Raw genomic sequence first — 24125 nt, forward strand, 5'->3', positions numbered from 1 at the left:
AGATGATAGCAGCCTCTGCTGCTAGGCTGGGGGAACCAACCCCTCAAGGGTAGGATTCAGTTGTCTCCAACTATGCTGATGATAAGGAGCCCGGAATTGCTTTCTTTGCTGAGGGGCCTCTGTTTAGAGCCTGGATTCAGATGAATTGTCCTCAATTCATCAACTGAGTTGTTTTCAGATGATGCTGCTCCTCTATGGACCAACCCCTAAGTCTCACAGATGGGATTCCAGACTACCTTAAAGTCTAGCTCAAGATTCTACTTTCTCTGTAGTATAACCATTTAATTAACCTTAATTTTTATTCTGTTATTAAGTGTTCTTTACAGGAAAGGGAAGAGCAGGAGGGAATTCTCGAGTTAAATCAACACGCACACCATGCTAACCAGCATGATCTTCGCTTTGCTACCATGATGGAGCTGGGCCAAGATTACACAAAGCACAGATGAGGACATAGATGAGGCATGCCCTGCTGGAGTGACTCAGGACCTACAAGGAGATAAACCGGGATTTCTTCTTTTCCATCTTCCCATAAGTATAACCTTTTCCTTTGTATATTCCCTGCTATACACATACATATGTACTCTGCACAATGTAAAGTCCAAGACAGTGCAAAAGAAACAAATAAAAATGTCCAGAGGAAAGGGAGCCCCAAAGGTTGACATCACAAAGCTTTGTTTTTTAGAGAAACGGCAGCTAATTCTCAATTTCAGTAGAACTGGATCAGCAGAAAAAAATGGTGGCAGCAGATGTCGTGGTCATCAGGGGGTCCCCTCCAGGCCACATCCACCTGCTCCTGCGTGGGCTCCTCTCCACGGGCTGCAGCTCCGGCCCGGGGCCTGCTCCTGCGGGGGCTCTCCATGGGCCGCAGCCTCCTCCAGGCCACATCCACCTGCTCCACCGGGGGCTCCTCCACGGGCTGCAGCGTGGAGATCTGCTCCGTGTGGGACCCGTGGGCTGCAGGGGGACAGCCTGCTCCACCAGGGGCCTCTCCACGGGCCGCAGGGGAACTTGTGCTGCGTGCCTGGAGCACCTCCTGCCCTCCTGCTGCACCGACCTTGGGGGCTGCAGGGCTGCTTCTCTCTCAGCTCTCACCCCTCTCCCAGCTGCTGTAGCACTGTTTTTTTTGTTTGTTTTGTTGTTTTTTTGTTTTTGTTTTAAAAAAAACATGTGAACCCGATACAGCAAAAGAACAGGGAGCCAAAATCTCTTACACCCACCTCTGTGCTCTTCTGACCCTAAGCAAAACCAGCAAGCACATTAATTATTGGTTTAAATGGAATGAAGTGGTGTATCAACCAACCTATGGTGAAAGGGAGATGAGGTTTATACTCCACACAAAAAAAGTGTAACAGCCTGCAGTACCAACAAGCTCACCCCAGAGTTTGTCACCTCCTAGACCCACCAGCTCTGTACTGTCACATTAAATAGAAAGCTCCCACCCAAAAGAAGACAACTACACAATACCTCGAGGCACCTTTTCCCCCCTGGGAAGAATTACTGAGCATTGCCTGTAGCTCAACAAAAGTTTGAAGACAGCAGGGCCTGTAACTTGTTTGACCACTGTCGCCTGTGTGACCATGAAGCAAATCAATTCAACTGTCTCTACCTTGACTCCTTTACTTCGAAAATGAGAGTGAATAAGGATTCTGTCCTTACTCATGAAGCTTTTTGAGATTTACCAGTGAAATAAACTACATGTTTGTGGGCTGAAGCTGTGTTCCCAGTAACTAAGTACAACTGAGCCTCCTGAAGGGGCTGGCTGTGAAGCCCTGCAAGCCAACACCAGACAGCAGCAGTTCAGGGCAGTTTAGCAGCATTTTAACTCATTATCAGTCATTCCTATCAGACTGCTCCATAAAACCCCTCCTTCTAAAGAAGGCATCTTCCTAAACATGCACATGTTGAATACCAAGATACATGAAATGTTTTTGGAGAACTCATTAGAGAAAGCTATCACTGGAAGAAATCAGAATCTCATGTATTTACAGTACCACTTGAGGTCTAATGCAAGTCTGTCCATTTAAGTAAAGCATGCTGGTTTGTTACTAATCCCCTACTAAAAGATACAGTTTTCGGAATTACTGCTAAGGGTAAGACAAGCCCACCAGGCTAGCACCTGCATTGAAAACTTGTCCCTGAAAGAGTTTGCAAAGTTGTACATGCCAAGACCTGAGGGTGACAGATGGTAACATCTCTCTACATGTGAATTTGGGAAATATTCCAAAACTTGTAAGGGTTTCAGGGTTTCCACCTCCCTTCAGTTTCTTGTTTCAGTGGTCCACACTGGGAAGAATGCCTGGCACGCAGACAAGGATGGTGAAATGATTTCCTTGGGGGAACTGTTGGTCTGCAGACTTATTTCCTCATTCCTTAACTACTACATGGATATCTCTGGCTGGATTTGAGAGTCTGTTAGAGAAATAGTCTAACCTTTATAATGTTCACAATACAGACAGCGATGAAGTCAGCTCCATTCAGGGTCCATGCTGAATGCGGAAAGAGTTATTGCTTCTGGAAATGGTGGCAAAACCCTCACTTTCTATTCCTTTTGTCCTCACAGAGACCAACGTCAAAGTCAATCCATTAATGGCCATGAAAAAGATGCTGAGACTTAGAACAGAATCAGTACAGGAAAGCCAGCCAGAAAAAGTCTTTTCTTTAAAATTAATAGATTGACTAGTCCATTGACTAAGCCCACAGGCTAGTGCATTTTTAGCCTAATTCTTTGCTTTGTTTGGCTTATGATAAAATAACATTAATTAAAATGAAAGGCTCTGATTAGCAATCAGGAAGAAGAGATGAGTACAGTCTATGGTGTTTCTGAACCTAGATCTCCACAACCGAATTCCTCGCACCTACACCTGCTGGAAGAAGCTGTTCAAGTGCCTCTACTTGCAAGGCAGAGCATGTCACACTCCATGAAGACTGGTTTTAAAATGCTGCTCTGTAAAGTGCAGCAGCTCAGCCATCACTTTGCAAAGAACTCTGCTCCCACCTCAACCCAAGAGATGAGCCTCAGCCTTACGTTCACAGTATCACCCAAAGAGAAGAATGGAAATAGCAAGCCAACCAGCCAAATCTCCCTCATGAAACATGTCCAAAGTGAATCCATCTCTGTCATTTTCACAGGATCTCAGCCCTATGACTTCCTAACAGGCATCTGAAAGAGAGATGCTCTCAAAGACTTGATTTTTTTCTTTGGATGTGAAACCTTGCACTGATTTTATTAAGACATATTTGATCAAATGCCATGCCACAGACAGGCAGCTCTGGCTCTACAAGGCTGTTTTGATAGACCTACTGCTGAATATTACTGCAGATAAAGCTACCCTAAAATCCAGCCCTGAGCTGTCATTCCTGCTACACTCAGAGCTGTATAACCAAGCAAGGCCTTAAATTACAGCCCAGGCTTACATTTTTAAATATTTGTTATAGTTACCCCTGGATACTTTGCTGTGAAACTTGATCAACGTGTTGATATATGCAGAGATTAAGTCATCTAGCCTTTACTGGCAGAGAAATGAACACTCACAAGAAGAAGTCACTATTCTTTTTGTCCAAAATCCAAAGAATTCTTAATCTCAGCTTCACTGCGGTGGATTGAAAACGACTCCTTGAATGCCAAGAACTACTTAGCTGAGAGGACAGTACAAACCAGCACTTCTGCTGACCTCCAGCAACAAATATAGTTATGCAGTCAGTACAATAAAGAGAGCCCACGCATAAAATGCACCCTGAAGGTGGCCAGTCCTATTATGGATAACTTTACAATCACGTTAAGAGCAGCATTATTTGAACTCTTTAAGGATACACCATAGTAACAGACAAAATCTTCAATGCACACACGCACTGCAAAAGAACTCCCACTCCACACTGGATAATGATCTACATAATTTCTGCTTAATGATTCCTATTAAAGTCAGTGTATGTCTCTGTACAGCCCCTGAAGGGCATCTGTAAGAATGGCCGTGAGCACACCATGCCCTGTGGCCACGACATGCTCCATGCCCAGCCAGTCTTTTTGCACACAGGTGCTGTTACAGCCCCCGGCTGCCCAGGAACACCAGCACCCACCAGGTCTACTTCAGTTCACAAGCTCCTGACTCAGTGCAGAGCTGACCTCTGGCTACAAGAGAGCAATTTTGGTCCTGATGGCAATATCTGAGCAACCCTCACGATATGGGGCCGACGTACCCAACAGGACTACCTAAACGAGTAGTGATGCTCCTAAAACTCTAGCAGCGCAGAAATCAAGCAATAAATTATTTTTGATGTAAAAGGCTCCTTGACACTGGTAAATGGACTGGGAATGTCTCACCATGGCTGAGCACTGGGAGAAGAGCATATGGTAGCTGAAAAGCAACAGAAGCAAAAAAGCTAAATTATATGCACAAGTGGTGATCATTCTCCCCTCTTGCCAATGACTCTCTTCATGCAGATGTGATCCATGCCAGTAGGACAGCCTAACACTTTGGGTGTACACTGAAAGCTGACTGTGAGATGGATCCGTTACATATGCAGGGGTAATGGAATGCTAAATTCATTTGATGAATGCTCTGGCTAAAAAATACATGACAAATTACGAAGCCAACAGAAAATATCTCAAAAGAGTTACTGCAAGAAGTGATGTGATTTTCTGCAATAAACATGCTCCTTTAGCCTTTGCTTGCCTATCACAATAACTACTTATTCAAAGCTTCTGGGAATAGATATTAAAATTCCCTTTATTATTATTCTCTTCATTTCTGCAGATGAAACAACAAACTAGTAATGTAAGGAAAAAGACATGCAGAAAGTTACCAACACTTTTATAAGAGTCAGAAATTCAAATCTGGTTTGCTGTCAGCAAGGTCATTTTACATTGTTGTCTCCCAAAATCTGTGTGCAGACACTCTTCCTGCTTGCAGATACTGTTAGCTGATGAAAAACTAAGTATGAAAGCACACTCTAGGCTTGCCTAAGAACACCAAACAAAAACATTAACTATGACATTTTAGCTATGCTGAAAATTTCAAGTAGTTATGAGAGCTTAAAAACATTAAACATTTAAAGTAAAAAATAATAGGACTAAAACTCCTCCATCTTTCTCACCCTCCCTATTCCCCAGACAGGTATGTAGCATAGTCCAGAATCTCAAAACTTCCACATTCCTTTCCTCAGTAACCACCATCAGAAACTAGCACCCTCCCACCATTTCTTTGCACATCCTTCGCCCCTCAAAGTTTGTTAACCTTTGCCTAGACTAGTATCCTCTATCCATTCCTTATTCATCTTGAGATCCTCTCTCGTCCCTTCCACTTTCTCCCTAGTCTCCCAACATGTAACCCTACACATGAAAAGGTCAGTAGTGGAGACAACTGATACTTGTTGATGTTCAAGAATCATTTTAGCCATCACCAAAAAGCTCCAAACAGTGGGAAACAGCTCTGGGAAGGATGTCTCAGGATGCAGATTCTGGGAACAGCTAAGGAGTAAGAGAGAAAAGGAAAAGAGCTTGCCAAGGCATTCCCACTGCAAGCTCAGAGGACCAGGGCACCAGTGTGAATCCAGCTAAACCCAACAGTGTAAATTCACCCAAAGCAAAGCCACTGCAAAAAGACCCACTACTTGTTGGAGAGAGCCAGCTCTCCAAGCCCCTTCAGCAGCATACACACCTCACCGTTTATTCCAGACCTCACGGTACGGCTGCAAAAGCAGAATATTTGCTTATGCTCCTATCTGTATCACAATGCTCGTTAGTAATGCAATAAACCACACCAAAGGAGCCTTGTGGGCATCTTTAAATATTCCCTGCACAAACCACGCTGGGCAGAGAGCCTCCCAGGCAGACATTTGCTGTGCAAGGCAGAGGGAAGGAGGCCACCAGCCCACTGCAGGGCAGCATGGTGAGCCTGCAGAGCACCATACGATGCCCCAGAGGTGATCCAAAGCTCATAGATCATTTGGTGAGAGCTGCATCCACGTGCAAGAGCAAGATTTTAAAACTGGTCCACTTCATGAAAACTCACAAGAATGATGCTAGTGTCCAATAACACACACACACACACACACAAATAAATAAATAAATAAATAAATAAATAAATCCAGGTCCCTCAGAAAAGGACACTGGCTGTAGATGAGGTGAGAAACTAAAATGCTAGAAGGCCTACCAAATCTGCCTGTCAGATGCAAACAAAAAAGAGGAAAGCCCTCTCTCTGCATTCAGAAGAACAGCTAAAACCTTGCTGAAATCCCCCGTGTTGCCCAACCTCGGGGCTCCTGCTTGCTGCCCAGCATGCTGCCCCACATGCTGCCCCTCGCCTCCGCACCATCTCTCGCGCTGCTCGGCGTCTGATCACATTGAAGCTACTGAGAAGTAGCAGCTGCTTTTTCACTCTGTTTGCATCCTGGCCCTGAATGAAAACCTCCAGCTTAAGATAATAACAGTAATAATAATTATTATTGTTGTTCCGCCCAATCCTCTAGCTTCTTTGCCAGAGGAACATTTCCTTCTGGGTGGCATACATTTTTTTTCTAGCCCCGGACCACTACAATAATATGGACACCCACCACCAAGGGCAAAGCAAGAACAGAAAATGGTATTTTTTCCAAAGTGCAGGAACAAAGGAAAAGGCTGGGCTTTTCCAAAAGAAACCAGCAATTAGGGTCCCTTGAAGATCCTAACTGTGAATAGCGGTGTTTGAATTTTGGCTAAAAAAAATCATAGCAAGCCTTTTGAAAAAAAAAAAGTCCATGTAAAACCTCAGCTCTGGATTTATTGACTGCCTGTGTATCCATCATATGCATCGCACTGCAGTGAAAATCCATAAAGATAGGTCATCCCAATGAAACACCAGCTGGCAACTCCACGTTGCATGTGATCACACCACAAAGATGCAGCCATGCAAGCCGTCACTTAACTCACCTGACCGCAGCGTGAGCTGCTGTTACTTAATCATCACTTAGAGGATACAAATGAAGAATTTCAAACACCACATTAAAAAAAAAATAACACCCCAGACGTGTAAATGTCAAAATTATTAACTAATTATTTAAATATGAAGAGTCAACAAACAATTTCAGCCTGTGGCAGAACAGAGAGACATCCTCTTAAGAGTCTTGGATGCCGTGATTTGTTTAAGGAATATGGGACATAATCACGTTTAATATTAAAAAGATACCAATGCAACATGTCTGATAGCAAAACTGACATTTATACTGTCATTATATGCACTTGTCACTACATTTAATCTGCATTATCATGTGAAGTGCTCAGATGGCTTGAAGGCAAAAGTGTAATGTATGTTCAATGTTATTTAGGAATATTAATAAGCTCCTTTATTTTAAAATGTGAAACATTAATAGTTGTTCTGAAGAGGGCTCACTTTTAACCTTTAACAACACTCAAGTGGCTGCAATTTTTATCAGATTGTTTGGAGTTTGATTTAGTTCAAGTCCTGAAGCCACAATTAAACTTGCAGCTACCTTCTCTCACTAGGCTTCCTCTAACAGCTGGAATAAGCTTTGAAGTCTGCAAAGACACAGGAGAAATGTTATTTACAGCTGGTTTGCACAGTACAAGCAGAGACAAGTTGTGTTGCGCGTTTCCAGGGCTGGTGACAGACCATTTCTCACCAGCTCTACAGGAAGTCACCGAAACTATTTTCCCCTCCCCAGATGCTCTACAGGCTAAGAAGCTGGAAATGCTGCGAGGCTGGATTTTAAGAAGTGCCCAGAATAACCCGAAAACAGATATCATTGCAGTCAGCATTAAACCCCACCACTGGCTCCACTGGAGATGGACATGGCCCAGCTCACAAGCACAAATTCAGGCTTTTAAGCACAAATCCCAAGCACTAACACAGGTTAGGCAGAGAATGGATTGAGAACAGCTATGAGGAGAAGGACCAGGGTGATGAGAGGCTCAACATGAGCCAACAATGTGCACTTGCAGCCCAGAAAGCCAAACATATCGTGGGCTGCATCAGAAGCAGTTTGGCCAGCAGAATGAGGGAGCGGATTGTTCCCCTCTGCTCTGCTCTCCTGAGACCCCACCTGGAGCCCTGCATTCAGCTCTGGGACCCCCAGAAAAAGAAGGACATGGACCTGTTAGAGTGAGTCCAGAGGAGGGCCACAAGGGGCTGGAGCACCTCTCCTGTGAAGACAGGCTGAGGGAGTTGGGGTTGTTCAGCCTGGAGAATGCTTCAGGAGACCTAACAACGGCCTTCCAGTACCTAAAGGGGGCCTACTACAGGAAAGCTGGGGAGGGACTCTTTGTCAAGGGTGCAGTGATAGAACAACAGGTAATGGCTTTGAACTAAAAGAGGGTAGGTTTAGATTAGATATTCAGAAGAAATTCTTGACTGTGAGGGTGGTGAGGCCCTGGCATAGGTTGCCCAGAGTGCCCAGAGAAGCTGTGGATGCCCCATCCCTGGAGGTGTTCAAGGCCAGGCTGGATGGGGCATTGAGCAACCTGGTCTGGTGGGAGGTGTCCCTGCCTGTGGCAGGGGGGATGGAACCAGGTTATCTTCAAGGTCCCTTCCAACCCAAACTATTCCGTGATTCTGTTATTCTAACTCTGACTGCTGAAAGCCACCCGCGTGGAAAGCCCAACACTTCAGTGGGATTTTAAACCCATTTAAAAGTAAAAAGTAATAATAATAAAAAACCACAGATGCATTTTGAAGAGAGAAACCCACTCAGATATCCAGGAGGGGAGGAGGACTTCAGCCCAGAGGAGCCACCCCACATGCTGCCACCTTTCTCCAAGCAGCTCACCAACCAAGGGACTATACCATGGCCTCTGCACAAGCACATAATGACCAAGGCAACATGTCAAAGGAAGTTACACTCGCGGACTGAAAGCTGTACAATTAGTCGAGACGTCATCCACGAGAAAGAAATAAAATAATGTGTTCTCCCAGGCAAAGCCACTGGTGTTTTCTGTTTGTGTTAACTTGCTGTAAGTGCCTGCGGGGTCTGTTCTTTGATTAACTGGGGATGACTGGCAGTACAGGCACAGACACGTTTAGGTAGAATTATTATAGTATCCAAGCTCATACACCAAGAAGGGCAGAAAAATCAACAACAGTTCAATAAAAAACAGTGAATTTTCCAACACAAAACGCTACACCACTCCACACCAAAGTCTGCTCTTGGTGCAAGAGAAGAGAGTGAAATCAGGAGTTTCTGAGATCAGTTTTAGCATTGCTACTAATCCCACGGAACACCATTTCACCCAAAATGACTCTTTATTTGCCTGTTTTTGTATAAAGTTAACCAAAAGACAAGCTAAGAACACTGTCTCTCAAACCACCACATGATACCACCACCACTCTGGCCCAGCACACAGCAAGCCCTGCCTCCAGCTCCCAGGTCAGCCCTCCACTACGAGAACACTGTCCTTAGGGTTTCAGCAACACAGAGGGCAAAGGACATTAATGGTTACGATCAACTCTTCGAACAACTTGAACCACACTTAAAAAAATGGCAAAGGATGGAAGTCCACGCAGACCCCGGAGCTGGGGTGTGGACAGTGGCCCAGCGGGCTGTTCTGCGGTCTGTTCACACTGCTGCCATCTTCTGCGTCCTGACAGTCCCAGCAGCGTCCAAACCCAGCTGCCACCAACACACTCACCCAGATGTAGCACTGCTGGTACGACTTTTAGGGTCTGATTTGATGCCCGGTACAGTATCTATTATTACCTATACCTGCACAAAATGAGGCCTATACGCTTATCTAAATGAAGTGAGAATTGGGATTGGTTTAGTGTGGATGCATAAATTCTCATAGAAAACAAGCTAAGAGACACTAACAAGCTATAATTTATAACTGTTTAAGATATCGTTGTTACGCATGTCTCTTACACTAAGGAGAGAGATGCACATGGGACTCTCTACTCTCTACTCACTGTCACATCTGTTTATATTGTCTTTTGTCATCATACATGAAGAAAATGTCTAAAAGTTTTGGGTGAGTGCATGGTAAAAAAATGCTTAGTCCCCCAAAACTGCCTGCCCTGGAATTACAGACACCTGAGTGTTCCCACCATAAACTATTTTTTTCAAAACAAATAACAGACAGATCCAAATACCCTAGTCCCTGTCAATATTTTTGTTGCATACTAACCAATCCTCTTGTATGCCACTTGAAACAACATATTCCTGTTGAAAAGAGTAGTTTTATTGCATGGCCACGACCTGTAACAACTTTCAGCCAGCACTGATTAAATGCAAATTCTGACATGCTGCACCACACACCTTCCACACAGAAAAAATAGTATCAAACACTTCGCATTTGTCTCTGTCATTTAATATAAAACATTTATCTGGATGCTGGATATATGAAGTGTCTCTGAGAATATCTCTCCAGATCACACACACAGAAAAAAACTCACTCAATGTGCATGGGCTAAGTGGAAATGAATTAATGAACGTACCATTGCTGCGAATATTTAAAGTCTATCACTAAACTGATAATTTGCAAATGCAGAAGCAGAGATGCCTTAGCTGCAGCCACTGCTGGCTCTCTCCAGTGCAGTCCCAGAAAGCTTGCAGGTGAAGAGTGCCTGCTCCTTCAGTGCTCAAGGAGAGAGGATCAGGACATGAGCAATGACACAGCCAGCACCTGCCCATGTTTACTTCCACTCTTATTTGCCCTGATTTCCTTCCCAAGAACGCCTTGCTTGTGAAAGGCACAGCATGACATCCTAAGCGACTTGCACCCTCCCTGCACCGCCAGACACAGTCTGGGTGGCAGCAGAAAAGCAAAAGCTCCCCTAGAGCACACTCCATGATTATCAATAAGGGAGGACTACTTCTGGATGGAAGCTTTGGCACATTGTCATCTATGGCAAAATTCCCACTAAAATCAGCGTAACCAGGATTTCACCTCTCCTGCAGCGATCTTGTCTCCCTGCCCGTTCTGCCCTGGGACTTCCAGCCAGCACAGTAAGGGTGGTATCCGTGCCAGCAGCTTTTGTGTTGTGGGCTGCAGGCAGAAGTCGTGAAACCCTTCACATAAGCAATAAAAGGCTCATCAGGCAGGGAGAACTTTTAGGCATTCCCAAACGGATTCCAACCTGCATCCAGAAGTAGGATGTTTCGCATTGGCACACCACGCTAAAACAAACCTTCTCCTAACCAACTTTCTGTCCTTCAGAAAAACCTGACTGTAAATACAAGCGGTATGAGTGCAGCTGGCACGTGTCAGAAGACATTTGAGAATTCGGCACAGAAATACATCTGTAGTGGAACAGCAGCTACGAACTCCTAACAAGCAATGGCTGAGCACCCTAACTCCCTCATAATTGCTCCCTTCATTGTATTTGACAGAAACCATCAACCACAGTACATCAGGTCACAGCAGCACAACTTCATGGTGGGTGACCACATAACCTGATGTCCTCATGTCAGAAACAGAGCAAAACAGCACGCAGGGAAATGGGGTAGTCAGACCTTATCTCTGCACAGACGATAACCACACAGTAAAGTAACATGCATTTAAGGAAGCATCCCGTGTACCACCAACACACAGGTACAGGACACAGTCATTAAGAAGCCACCGGATGCTACATCTTGTTAAGAATCAAGCTTAAAAATAAAAAGAAAAAAAAAGAAAAAAGAAAAAAAAAGAGCAAAAGTGAAGAAGTAAAGAAAAAGATGGTATGATTTGCTGCATCAGGGCACGTACAGCCAACCTGCTGATTTTCTACAACTCTAGCACCACCAAAGGATCAGGCAGAGGGATATCCCCAGTTTCCAGCCCTGCAGTATGCTTGCTCCTACCTGGCTCTCTCAACAAGACTCCAGTGCTTTTTGGGTGCAAAAATCACGGCTGTAAACTCTTTCTCAGCAGGCTGGCTCCGGAGGGATCTTTCCTTCTCTCCTTGCTTCTGCCACCAAGTCCTTTCCAAGCAAAAAAAGTAACTTTTTGTTCAACTGGAAGATAAGCGCTCTGTATGTCAGCAGGAAGAAAAAAAGGCAGCTGAGACCTGCCCAGGGTGTTTTGCCATGTTCTGCTTTCCCAGCTAGCGCTTACACCCTCTGCACAACTGCTCCAGACCAGGACCAAGCCCTCAATGAGCAGAGCCAGTCCGGGCAGTGGCTAGGAAACGGTGCAGCACTTCTCCACATTTCTCATAGCTCACCCTCTCTTGCTTCCTTTGCTGAGAACTCGAACCAGATTTCATAAAGCAAAGCATCTGCTAAATGAGAGAGAAGTTAAAACGCCTATGCCTGTGGAGAAGACTTTTTTTTCTTTTTTTCTTTCTGCTGGACAGAGATTGGTTAAGGATTCGCAAAACCCCGATCAAATGGTGCACCTCTCTAAGCCTGTCTGACAGCGCTGCAAAGGCAAAGCAAACGAGTAAGAAGGAAAGCATTCATTTCTACGAGTCTCTTCCTTTTAACCAGCCTTGATGGTTTAGTGCCTCTGCCGGGATGCCAGCGCTGACTTCCCTTTATGTCCCATTTACTTGCATTTATTTTAATTGGATCTGGGACTAAGGACACTCGGCAACCCTTAATCCTCCCAACAACAAAGCAAGGGCATGAAGCCACCACGAACAATAACAAAAAAAAAAAAAAAAAGAGGAAAAAGACACCCACTGATGCGTTTCTCGGAGCAGCGCGCCTCTCTCTTCCTCCTGCAAATAATCCAGCTGGGTTCAAAAAGTGGGCAAGGAGAGGCTGGATTATTTCCTTTAATAGCACAAGTTGGAGCTGGGAGAGCCACGTTTAACCCATCCCTGGCCGGAGCAGGGGTCCTCCAAGTGCCTGCGAACAGGGAGGGCAAGGCGAGCCCTCCCTTTTGGATGCATGTGGGGAAGAGAGGGCGCAAAATGCGACCAGCAGGTCCTCCACTAACAACCCTCCCTCCCTCCCCGGCCCAAGCAGCTGCAGCCGGTCCCCAGGCTCGGCCAAGAGCAACTGCAGCTGAAGAGCAGCGACAGACACACACACACATACACCCCGTTACCCTCACCCTGAACATAAACAGAGAGAAAGAGGGGTAAATTTCAAAAAAAAAAAAAAAAAAAAAAAAGCAATCAGGAAAGATTAATGCTATTACCAATCTATTACCAATTCTATAGGAATATGCGCTGGTCTTGCCTGCACGGGAGCTAAAACCCGGTGCAAAGCAAGGAGCGAGCCGGGGAGCGGCCGCTGCACCTTGCAGGGCAAAGCGGGCGAGCACCCCAAAAGCAGGGGCTGCGGCTGGGGGGAGCCCCCCACGAGCCGCAGCCGTAGGGGGGCGGCGTTAGGCTCGGGGCCGCAGGGGGAGCGAAGTTTTCCCCGAGAGGCAGCCCCCGTGCCCTGCCGAGCCCGTAAGGTGGAAAGTTTCAGCGCGGACCCCCCCCCCCCCCCCGCTTTACACCCAACCCGCCCCTTCTGGCACACATCCCCCCCGGGTACGCACCGGGCGGCTCAGCTCCGGGGGCTGCCCCGCGCTCCCCCCCGGCGGGCATCCACGCGGGCAGCGGCGGCGGAGCCGGGGCGAGCGGGGAGCGGAGCGGAGCGGAGCGGAGCACAGCGCAGCCTGCCGGGAGCCCAGCCCGCACCCGCCTCCCGGCCCGCGGGGAGGGACCGCGCCCACCCCCGCCCGCCCACCCTACAAACCCCCAAAGCCCGCTCCCCTCCCCGCCCGGAGGGGCTGCACCCCAAAAGTGCCCCCCCCAACACACACACACACACACACCCGGGGTTGGGGTCGCCCCCTGCCCGTCCTGCGGGGGGCATCGCTCCTCTGCCCCCGCGCCGAGGGAGGGCTCCGTGGTGGTCCCCCCCCCGGGTGGGCTAAGGGGGTCCCGGGGAGCAACGCTGGAGCCACGGGCACGGCCACAACTTGCCTGGGGGCTCCTCGCACTCCAGCGGGCTGTGGCACATCTCGGCTGGAGGTACACCTGCCCCCAGAGCGCCTCGCTTTGGGCTCAGTGGCCAGGGGATCGAGCAAGTGCCGCCCGTGCCCCTGACCTGATGTCCAAGCTCCAGTCCTGCCTCTTTTCGCAGGACGTTGTGCTAAGGAGCCTGTTCCATCGCCAGGCTGTCTCCTCTGCTAGCGGTGGAGCCCAGGCCCCTGCTCCACCAGGGACCTCATCCAAGAGAGAAAGGCAGAGATCACTTTTACATCCTCTTTTCTTCAGCTTCAGCTCTCCCCTCCTCTGCGAGAGCTTTGAAGTGCTGCTAATTGTGTTTGTTTTCTGGTCTGCTGCTCCTTCGCTTTGTCCATGCCTCCCATTTGGCTGCAAGTCACAACCGCGAAACCAACGTCCAGGTACGAAGTTCCCCGTGAGGACCTGCGCCGCAGCGCCCTTCGCTGATCCTTGAGCACACTTGCGTGCCCCGGTCAACCTGGGCTGTAATTCCGTGTGAAGGTGAAAAAACAAACGAGCAAACCAAACCAACCAGCCCCCCCATGCTAATCACACGGAGCAGGTTAATAATCTCAGAGGAGGAAGGCACGGTCTGCACTGTGAAAAACGAGAAGGGGAAAAAATAAATAAATGCAAAAACCATTTGTAAAATTTGCTAGCTGGAATTAAGAGCCCCAATGTTCTGCAATGGAAGCGTGTGACAAATACCAGCCTTGTCTAACACTCACAATGGAGTTAATGATTTTATACCCTCCACCTGGTTGTGTTGATTGTGGAAGGGGATCCTGTGCAAGTCACCTTTTCTAGAGGGTTCTTGCCAATTACATTTAAAAACTACCTAGAAGTCACGAGAAAAGCTCAGAGCCTTGTTGTGTCAGTCACTAAATAAATACGGCGAGGGGATGTCCTACTCCGAAAAGCTCATAATCTGCATTGGCGAGACAAATTTAGAGTGGGAGGAAAATGTATTATACTGCAGATGGTGCTGAGAAAGAAACCGATTTGCCCAAGGTCATGCAGGAAGTCTGTGGCAGAGCCAAGATCTAAACACAACTCTCCTGAAAACCAGTCTAAAAATAGTGCTTGGTAATTGCACATGGGCTCCAGAAAACACAGATTACACAGATGATCATCTTTGGACCAGTACTTTGGAGGTGCCGGGCACTATTTCATTATAATTTTCAACTGCATTGATAACCGAACAGTCACTTCCTAAATTTAAACCACGTTATTTGGAAGCCCCCAGAGCAGAAATTCTGACTGTGGGACAAAAGGCGTTAGCGGACAGCACTGGGGCTGGTGCAGATGCTTTCGCAGGGTGCCTGCTTCCACTGCCCCATTTCTAGGGGAAGGAGAGGGTGCCCAGATCTGTACCCCCATCTTTGGAAGGACAAACCTTGCTCATCAAAGTGTTTTCTTGGGGCTCCGAGGGGCCGTGCTGTCAGTACCCACACTCTGCCTGGCAGCAGGAATCCGTATTTGATCCCATGTTCCACCACCTCCTGCTTAGCCCCTTTAAAATATTCCCTGGAGTACATCTGTCATCTGCTCTAAAGGAAAACCTGTCTCAGGCTGCACAAGGTGCCTTCCTGGGGTCTTCCTCCTGTCCCGACTGCCTCTTACTGGTTTTCTTACCCAATACTGAGTTTTTTCTTGAAATACAAAACCCACGCAAGCAGAAAACAACACCAATATCGTGTGGCACCCTTCAGGCACCCTTACGTGTCACTTAGGAATGCTATTTACACATAAGTTTAGTGACTGTTACAATGTATAAATGCTAATGAGTATTAGTAGAAGTGGTTAATGCAGTTTTCCTTATTAATCAATCCTACCAGCATGGTAATGATTTCTGTTGTTCTTCTTGAGCTTCCTCCAGCAGGGAGTGAGCTCTTGTTGATTAGCAAGACCATTTTGCATGTGTATAACATTTTGTTCATCCGTAACAATCCTATTACCGTATTTTTTTTTTCTCAAGGAGGTGAGCAGTTCCCAACTTACACTTAAGGAATAACTGGGGCAGAAGGAATTGTGTCGTCTCCCATGCCACAGCTTTGCAGTCACCTATCTGTCAGGTTCAGTAGAATTATGCTGCTGTGCAGAAGAATGGGGAGAAGGATGGCCGAGATGCCCCAAATCAGATAACAAGTCAGGGACGGCCAGGAGCAAAGCTCCCAGCTTCAAACCTCAGAATAATTTGCTATTTTGCAGTTGGTTCTTGAAAGGTAAACAGCCTCGAATGACTATTGGAAGCACAGTAACATAACCATTGTGTCTGATTGATAATGTCATTGTGCTCTACAGATCCAGACCAGGAAGCAGCTTTTAGGTTCCCACATCCTGAGTAGCAAGAAGAATCTCTCCTCATTTTCATGCCAAGATGATCGGATTCAAGAAGATGTGAGTAAACTGCTACGACAGCAGAGCATTTCACTTCCTCTTAACTGAGTAATTTACATTGAAATGGTCATAAATAATTGAGCTAATATAAATAAAAATAAATCCAAGCAGAAAGAAAAGGTTTTCCCAAAGATTCAAGGTTCAGAAGACAGGAAGACAGGTTTTAGACCTGATGCTAACTGAACCTGCAGTGAGCTCTTGAAGCTGAATCTCAGCATACTATCATAAATTATGAAACATTGACATTTCACTTTGAATTAACGCAAAGGGCTATTTATACACTGTTTTAGAGTCAGTTGCCTGGGCAAATTAATACGCTTTTTCCTTCACCAGGCCAAATGTTAGCAACACTGCTATTTTTCAAAGTATCGAACTATTTGCATATTGAAAATGTTGTTTAAATACAAGCTTTCCCCCAGGCCCCAGTTGTATGAGCTACTTTGAAAAGGTAATCAGCCATAATTCACTGGCTCCTTGATCCAAAATCTGACTTGATTCAAAATACTACTGATTATTTTCAGTGTGAGAGGTTGCTTATTGTCTGGGAATTGCTTTCTGCTTGTAGGGCCACAGGCTACCAACATAGGAAAAGCCGTTCAATGGGCTACGATTGCCTTTCTGGGCTTGCTACCAACAAAAGGTCTGGATAGCAAAGAAAGTCCTCTTTGGCAGTGAAAGAACTAGGCATGAGCAAATGATAAAAAAAAAAATATTCACTATATTTGCCTGAAATTTGAACTTTGGATGTGACTACATATTGAAACATCAGCGTATTGCTCACCAGCATTGGCAATGCTTTTTTTTATTAAAAAAATAAGTAAATCAAAAAGAAGGAAAAAAATTACCATTCTGAAGTGACTTTTTATGAGACCACTTTTTACAGACCAAAGTTTTAGGCATCATTTCAGCAAAGCAGTGGTGAAGAATGTGCTTAAATACCGAACGGTTAGACCTACAAACATGCTTAAGTGCTTTGCTGAACTGGGGTTTACCATAATTGAAATACTTATTTGAAAAGTCATCCAGTGGTATGAAAACAACTCCTCACTTCTAGCAAAATCCATGGTTTCCAGGTCCATAATTAGGAACAAGATACTCTGGTATCTCCTGCTCGGAGCCTTTTATTTATCTCAGAGAGAAAATCTCCCAATTCAGAAGCGCCTCAGGACTGATGTGAACAAAAACACAGTCGAGAAACCCGCAGGTGGGTTTCTGTCTGATTACCTGATTCCCTTTAGAGAGGCAGGCTCCTGGCCACACCAAGGACTTCTGTACAAATTTCTTATCTTTTATCTTTTCTTTTCTTTTTTTTTTTTTTCCCTTTTTTGGTCTCTTCTTGTGTCCCATGGTAGTGGATAACACTGGTGCGGTATTAAGGAAGTTAACAGATTGTGACAGTGCTCATGCCCTTCTGTAGAAACGTGATGTGGCAGTGCGGGACAGCTCGATGATGACGACACCAGAAATTTGCTTTGAGGCCATTCTTTACATTTCTTCTAGAAGTGAGTCTTATACCAATGTTATTCAAGGACATTGCATGGCCCTGCTCTGCAGGAGGATCTGCAGCAGACGCTTTTGCACCCTGTGGGTGCTATCGCCGTCATAAGGAGGATGGGTACGGCACACGTCTTATCTCTAGCTGGCGGTGCTGTTCAACAAGGAAGATTTACTGTTGATGCAAAAAACATTGCAGTTAGGTTTTGCTGGGTCTCTCCATCTCGTTCAGAGACTGCAGTGAGATCACACATCACAAAATCCATTTTGACAGTTCGTGTTGAAGTATTTCTCTCCTATTATGCCAGATTATGCCTTACAGCAGGACACTATTAGCACTTCCAGCAGCAGAATGACAGAGGTTTGACTCAAGCCCACAGCAGTGAGGTCGTTCTGCGTGAAAGAGAAACATTTGCGCCAGTGTGCCTGCAAAGCCCAACATCTCAAAGATGCAATGTTTGTGGCAGGGTCTGCTTAGATTAATAGCTTTGATTATTTAAGTTTGCTCCTCTTTTCACTGTTTAGCTCCCCCTGGCCATATCCCGGCGTCTTTCAAGGCCAGCTGCTCATGAGGAGCAGTCCAAGAGGGTTGCAGTGTCATCAGAGAGCCCAAGGCAAATAGCAGGAGGTGATATAGGAATGCGTACCCTTCATCAGAGTAATATGCTACATCTGATAGCTTGATATAACATATCAAATCCTGTTCAGAGAAAACTGAGAGCAGGGATTTGTGGCTTTTTTTTGTTTCTTTTTTTTTTTTTTTCTTCAGTTGAAACTGATCTGAGAGAGGAACGGGGTTCTGTGTGGAGCCAGAAGTTTCCTGTTCTTCTTACAGCCCTGCCAGGGAGTTTCTAGGTAGTCCTTGTCTTGCACCTTAACCCCCTTGAGTTTGATTTCCCATTGTGAAAAAATAAGGTGAGAGAGTTGCTGTGTATCGTAGGACAAGAAAAGGTGATCTTTTAGTGAAGTTACTGGTCAGATATAGTTTAATTCCCTATTATCTTGTGAGACTAGACAAATCATGGGTAATCTCTGCGCCTCAATGTTCCTGCGATACAAAAACAGAAACACCTTTGGCCTGTCTCCCGCTTTTAAACAAATAAAAATGCCTATTGTTATGTATTTTGCAGTGATTTACATTCTAGAGGTTTGACTTTGACTGAGGTTCTGTAATTTTAATAACAGGGTGAGATAAATAGGTCTGAGGTTTCTCCTTGGAGCTCTCAGAGGTTAGTGGGAAGATGCTGCAGAAGCACGTTATCTGAGTTTATACACAAGGAAGAATAAAGTGAAAGCAACTTGATTGTATAAAAATCATGAAAGGTCCTGCAACAGACAATAGAAACCCCCAAGGATTCAGGATATTGTACAGCATCAGGAAAGGACTGATCTTACCCACAGTAGTTTTGTAAAGCTTTTTCTGTTCATTTTACCAAGCACTGGCTACAGCAAACATTTAAACATGTGCTTAACTTGATAGACATGAGTAGCTTTTTGACTTCAATTTTAATGCACATTTAAGCTTACGCATGGCTGTTTGCAGGGTGGGGATTTAGTTTGGGATTCCCTGGTCCTTTACACCACATGATTTCATTAGGTGTTGCCTGTTTCTGCAGCACTGCCTTAGGGCATGAGCCAAGCCCAGCTGAAGTCAGGGGGAATCTATACAGATTTTGATGGCAGTTGGACTGGACCCTTTATAGAAACAAAAACAGATTTTGTGGAACATGAAAGCCAAAAAAAAATCCTCCTAAATTTGTGGGGATGAAATACTCATTTCCTGTTTTAGGACTAGAGACTTTATAAATCAAGTTTCTAACCAGAGCAAAATTTTACCAGCTGTACTATAGACCACTGAAAATAAGGAGAAAGTATAACACTCCTTGAGTTTTAGCTGAGCAGAAGGCATTATTTGGCTGCACATAGCAGTGAAGCAGGAAGTAATGACCATGTTTATTTGGGTTCACAGGTTCTTCTGCTGTTGTATTCTTTCATGGTACCTGGTTTAAAAAGTACACGTGATGAATATATTTATGAATGCTAGCCTATCTGTGGTTTCATGCCATAGCTGTCATCTCACATGGGGTGAGAGGCATGTTTCAGCATGTTTCAGTTGCCATGTCAATCTATCCTAGCTTAACTTGTGTCTTCTGAAGCAGAACTTCACTTTCTGCTGTTGGCATCAGCTTTTAGTAGAGCTGCACGATTAAAAACTTGTCATTCCTGAAAGACTTCTTGGTAATGAAGAGAGTCTGAGACACAGAGTTGGGTCTGATTTGATAGCATTGTTATTCTCTCTTTTTTTGGTGGCCACATTAATGACAAGTTGGCAGGTGCGCGTCATATTACTGCTGTTGGCTTTGCATGCTGCCCTCTGTCCTCTGTTTCCAGCTGAATCTTTCCCAAACCACAGTCTTGCACTCGCTGCTTGCACTCAGTGAGATGAAGTAACAAATAGCAATGCTGGAAAGCAAGAAGAGAATATAAGAGGAAGAAAGGAAAAAAATAGCTATCCACTGGCCAAATAAAAACAACGTGCCAGTGGTGGATGACTACAGTAAAGACAGGTGAGAATGGTCAACTATCTGTTAGGACAGAAGGAGGAATACTGGAGACCACAGAGGATGAAAGAAACGAAAAGACAAAACCTAACGAAAGTCAATCAAGACAAGGATAGCACTGTCAGGTTGGTGTGCTGTTGGACTGTGCTTTGAGAGTTCATACTTGTTGAATGCCTGCTGCCACACAGCTCCTCAAAGCACCAACTGGACCTATGAAATCAGAAGTCCCAGCTTGAGAAAACATCTATTTCTTATTGCTACACTTTCCCCATTTTCTGGCAGATAGCTACAAAGGTTACTGTTGCTGCCACTTACATCTCCAGAAGGTTAGTCTCTGTGTAGGGGTTAAAGGAACGTCCAAGGGAAGAACAAAGGCTGAGAATGTTTATAAATGCCTAATTACAGATGCTGCAAGTTTTGTAGGGCAATTTGCAACAGCTAGGAAGGGACCTGGTTAATTGTGGGCTGTTCAATACCAGCTAAAAATCAGGAAGCCCTATCATTCCCTTCCGTCTGGGCAAATGAACCATAGTTGCAGCTCTTATCCTGGGGCCACACGGGCAGAAATGGATTCTCTGGTTTCTATTAAGATGCAAATTGAGATCTTTTCCACTTTACAGAAGTGATAGTATCTCTTTGTAGAGTGAATTTCATTGGTATCTAGTAAGTCTGCTTCAATCTTTTTCTTCTTACATGTATTTGTAAGTCTTATAGGAATTTAATATCTTTGAGATCCCTATCCTTCCAAACAGAGGTTCAAAAGTTTTGGGAGCAGACTGACTGACAGTCTGATGCAGTGTGACTGAACCAGACATTTCCTCAGCAAGCCAAGCTGCAAACACAGAAAGCTTGGAGGGAGCGCTGCATTGAAATCTGAATGGTGGAGTCCCTCACTAGGTTGACACGTGCAATTTAAACCTAATGAAAAGTGGACCCTTGACTGAAGTCATTTTGCTTTCAATCCTACCTCAGTGGGGAAACTGTTGTGGTCTTTAGTGAGATCAAGAATTTTGCATCTTAATTACCATGGAAAAGAATTTGGTATCGCAGAGCACCTATGCAAACTTATATCAAAAGCAATGTTACAAGAGGATTTGCATTGTAAACCACTGAAAACTGCAGCTCTTCTCTTTCCTCACCCAAATACACCTCACCCACACAACCTCCCGCACAAACATAACTCATCCCTCTAGAGACAACACAAATCGAGGCTCTTTCATCCCACACAGTAGAGATCCCCTCTCCTCTTCCCTCATCATCCCCTTTTCAGACATAAAGATGTTTCAGTCTGAGCAGGCTGTGAAAAGATTATGGCTATTTCAGGCTGGTGGAAGAGGTAGCAGCCCATGGGAAAAACATTCCCTGAAAGTTCAGTGGCTTCTGTCTTACATCCAGGAGGCTATTTTACAAAATCCCCAGTCATTTTAAAAATATTAAAAAAAAAAATGTTAAAGAGTGTGCTGTAATGCAAAAAGCAATTCTGTTCCTATTAGCAAAATTTCCAGCCTTTTTAAGTTTTCTGTTACACTCTGCTGTTGCTCCATTTATTCCACAGGGCTTCTGGAGCCATTAGGGTGTGTAATATGCATACAATAAGTTTGTCAAGCTACTCTTATTTCATGTACGTCAGTTAACTGTGGGGATTAACTTCACTAGGGAGAAGTGGCAAGGACAAACTGAGGAACCAGCAAAGGAGAAGCTTAGCACAGCAGGAGAACAAGTGTAGAGATGGAGGAGCTGAGATTTAAGAGGCACACTTTGGAGAGATCTGGAGAAAACAGAAAAGAGCTTGAGGAACACAGGTTAGGGGCTGCCTGGAGAATGATGCCTCTGTGATAGACATAGTAAAAGGCCGAAAGAAAGTATAACCTGAGGGGAGTGGTTGAAGCACTTGAGGCATGGCCTGCAAGAGAACTCAGCAGGTAGTTTGGAAGACTGAAGGTTGTTTGCAGGGATGTGTGCCGCCTAAAAATGGCTTGTGCAATATTAAAAGACAGAGAATCATAGAATCATAGAATTATTAAGGTTAGAAAAGACCTTCAGGATTATCTGGTCCAACCACCAGCCAATCATCAATATCATTCACTAAACCATATCCCTAAGCACCACGTCCAACCTTTCCTTGAACACCCCCAGGGACAGTGACTCCACCACCTGCCTGGACAACCCATTCCAATGCCTGACTGCTCTTTCTAGGAAGAAATTTCTCCTAATTTCCAACCTAAACCTTCCCTGGTAAATCTTGAGGCCATTCCCTCTAGTCCTATCACTAGTTACCTGTGAGAAGAGGCCGACCCCCAGCTTCCCACACCTTCCTTTCAGGTAGCTGTAAAGAGCAATAAGGTCTCCTCGGGGCCTCCTCTTCTCCAGACCAAACACCCCCAGTTCCCTCAGCCGCTCCTCACAGGACTTGTGTCCCTGGCCCTTCACCAGCTTCGTAGCCCTTCTCTGGACACGCTCCAGGGCCTCGATGTCCTTCTTGTAGTGAGGGGTCCAAAACTGAACACAGCACTCGAGGTGCAGCCTCACCAGAGCTGAGTACAGAGGATGATCACCTCCCTGGTCCTGCTGGCTACACTATGCCTGATACAAGCCAGGATGCTTTTGGCCTTTTTGGCCTCTGCCTATCAATCCAACCTGTCCAGGTCCCTCTGCAGGGCCTTCCTACCCTCCGGCAGATCGACACTTCCCCCCAACTTGGTGTCATCTGCAAACTTAGTGAGAGTACACTCAATTCCCTCCTCCAGATCAATAAAGATATTAAAGAAGATGTGTCCCAGCACCAACCCCTGCAGAACACCACTTGTGAACAGTCTTCAGCTGGATTTAATTCCATTCACCACCACTCTCAGCGAGTTTTTAACACAACAGAGTTTACCTGTCTAAGTCATGGGCTGCCAGCTTCTCCAGAAGAATACTGTGGGAGACTGTGTCAAAGGCTTTGATGAAGTCTAGGTGGACAACAACAGCCTTTCCCTCATCCACCAGGTGGGTTACTTGGTCAAAAGAAGACCCAACAGGTTTTATTAGAGTCCCAAAGCAAAAGCTGAGACTGTAACCTACTGTATCATAAGTTTCATATAAGGAAGAAATTTTTTACGGTAAGGGTGATGAGACACTGGAACAGGTTGCCCAGAGAAGCTGTCTGTCTCCCATCACTGGAATTGTTCAAAGCTGGGTTGGAACAGGTCTTTGAACAACTTGATCTAGTGAAAGACATCCCTGCCTGTGGCAGGAGGGTTTGATGAGGTGATCTTTAAGGGTTCCTTCCAAGAAAAACTGTTCTATGTAATTCACCATATTGTTAGTGTCCTCCTCACCACCTGAAAAACAGGAGCCTATTGCTATTTAATTTGCTGTTTGAAGGGTTTGGACATAGCAAGGAAATCACTTGAACTAAACTTATGCAAAACTGAAAAAAAAATCTATATAGTTGTTTTGGTAAGCATAAATTTCATGGGAAAATCCCTGGATTGACCTTCATTGGAGATCAATCATTTGATAAAGTGAAGTGCCACAGTTCATTTATGCATTGCAGTAAGAACAGAGGAATTTCTGGACTTGACCTAACAAGATACCAGTGGGATTGAGCAGCCTGTCTTGGAGCATGTGCCTCCTGATATTTTGCAGAGAAAGGCAAGAAGCACCCTAATATATGATAAGAGAATAACTTGTGCACAGAAAGTTTCTTCTGGATAACTCCAGACAGTCATTGATTGGCTTTTGCCCTGAGGCATTACAATTTATATCCCTATTATTTTTTTATATTGCCTAATAAAACTGTTGGCTGTTGCCATTACATGGGTAATGGATATTT

General features: G+C 45.2%; 1 protein-coding gene across 7 annotated transcripts in view; it reads right to left on the reverse strand.

Annotated features, from left to right (window-relative positions):
• The window catches only part of FAT3 (FAT atypical cadherin 3), a 419605-nt gene extending 406052 nt beyond the window's left edge, over window positions 1-13553 (reverse strand). For 6 of the 7 annotated variants that reach the window (XM_083840085.1, XM_083840082.1, XM_083840081.1 and 3 more), the window contains exon 1: window positions 13400-13553. The gene's annotated coding sequence lies outside the window, so the exon portion shown is untranslated. Of the gene's footprint in view, window positions 1-11766; window positions 11887-13399 lie in introns of all 7 variants that reach the window. The other variant, XM_083840064.1, reaches the window with a different exon arrangement.
• Between the last annotated feature and the right edge of the window lie 10572 nt (window positions 13554-24125).

Source organism: Anser anser (assembly GCF_964211835.1).
Source record: "Anser anser genome assembly, chromosome: 1".
Taxonomy (NCBI): domain Eukaryota; kingdom Metazoa; phylum Chordata; class Aves; order Anseriformes; family Anatidae; genus Anser; species Anser anser.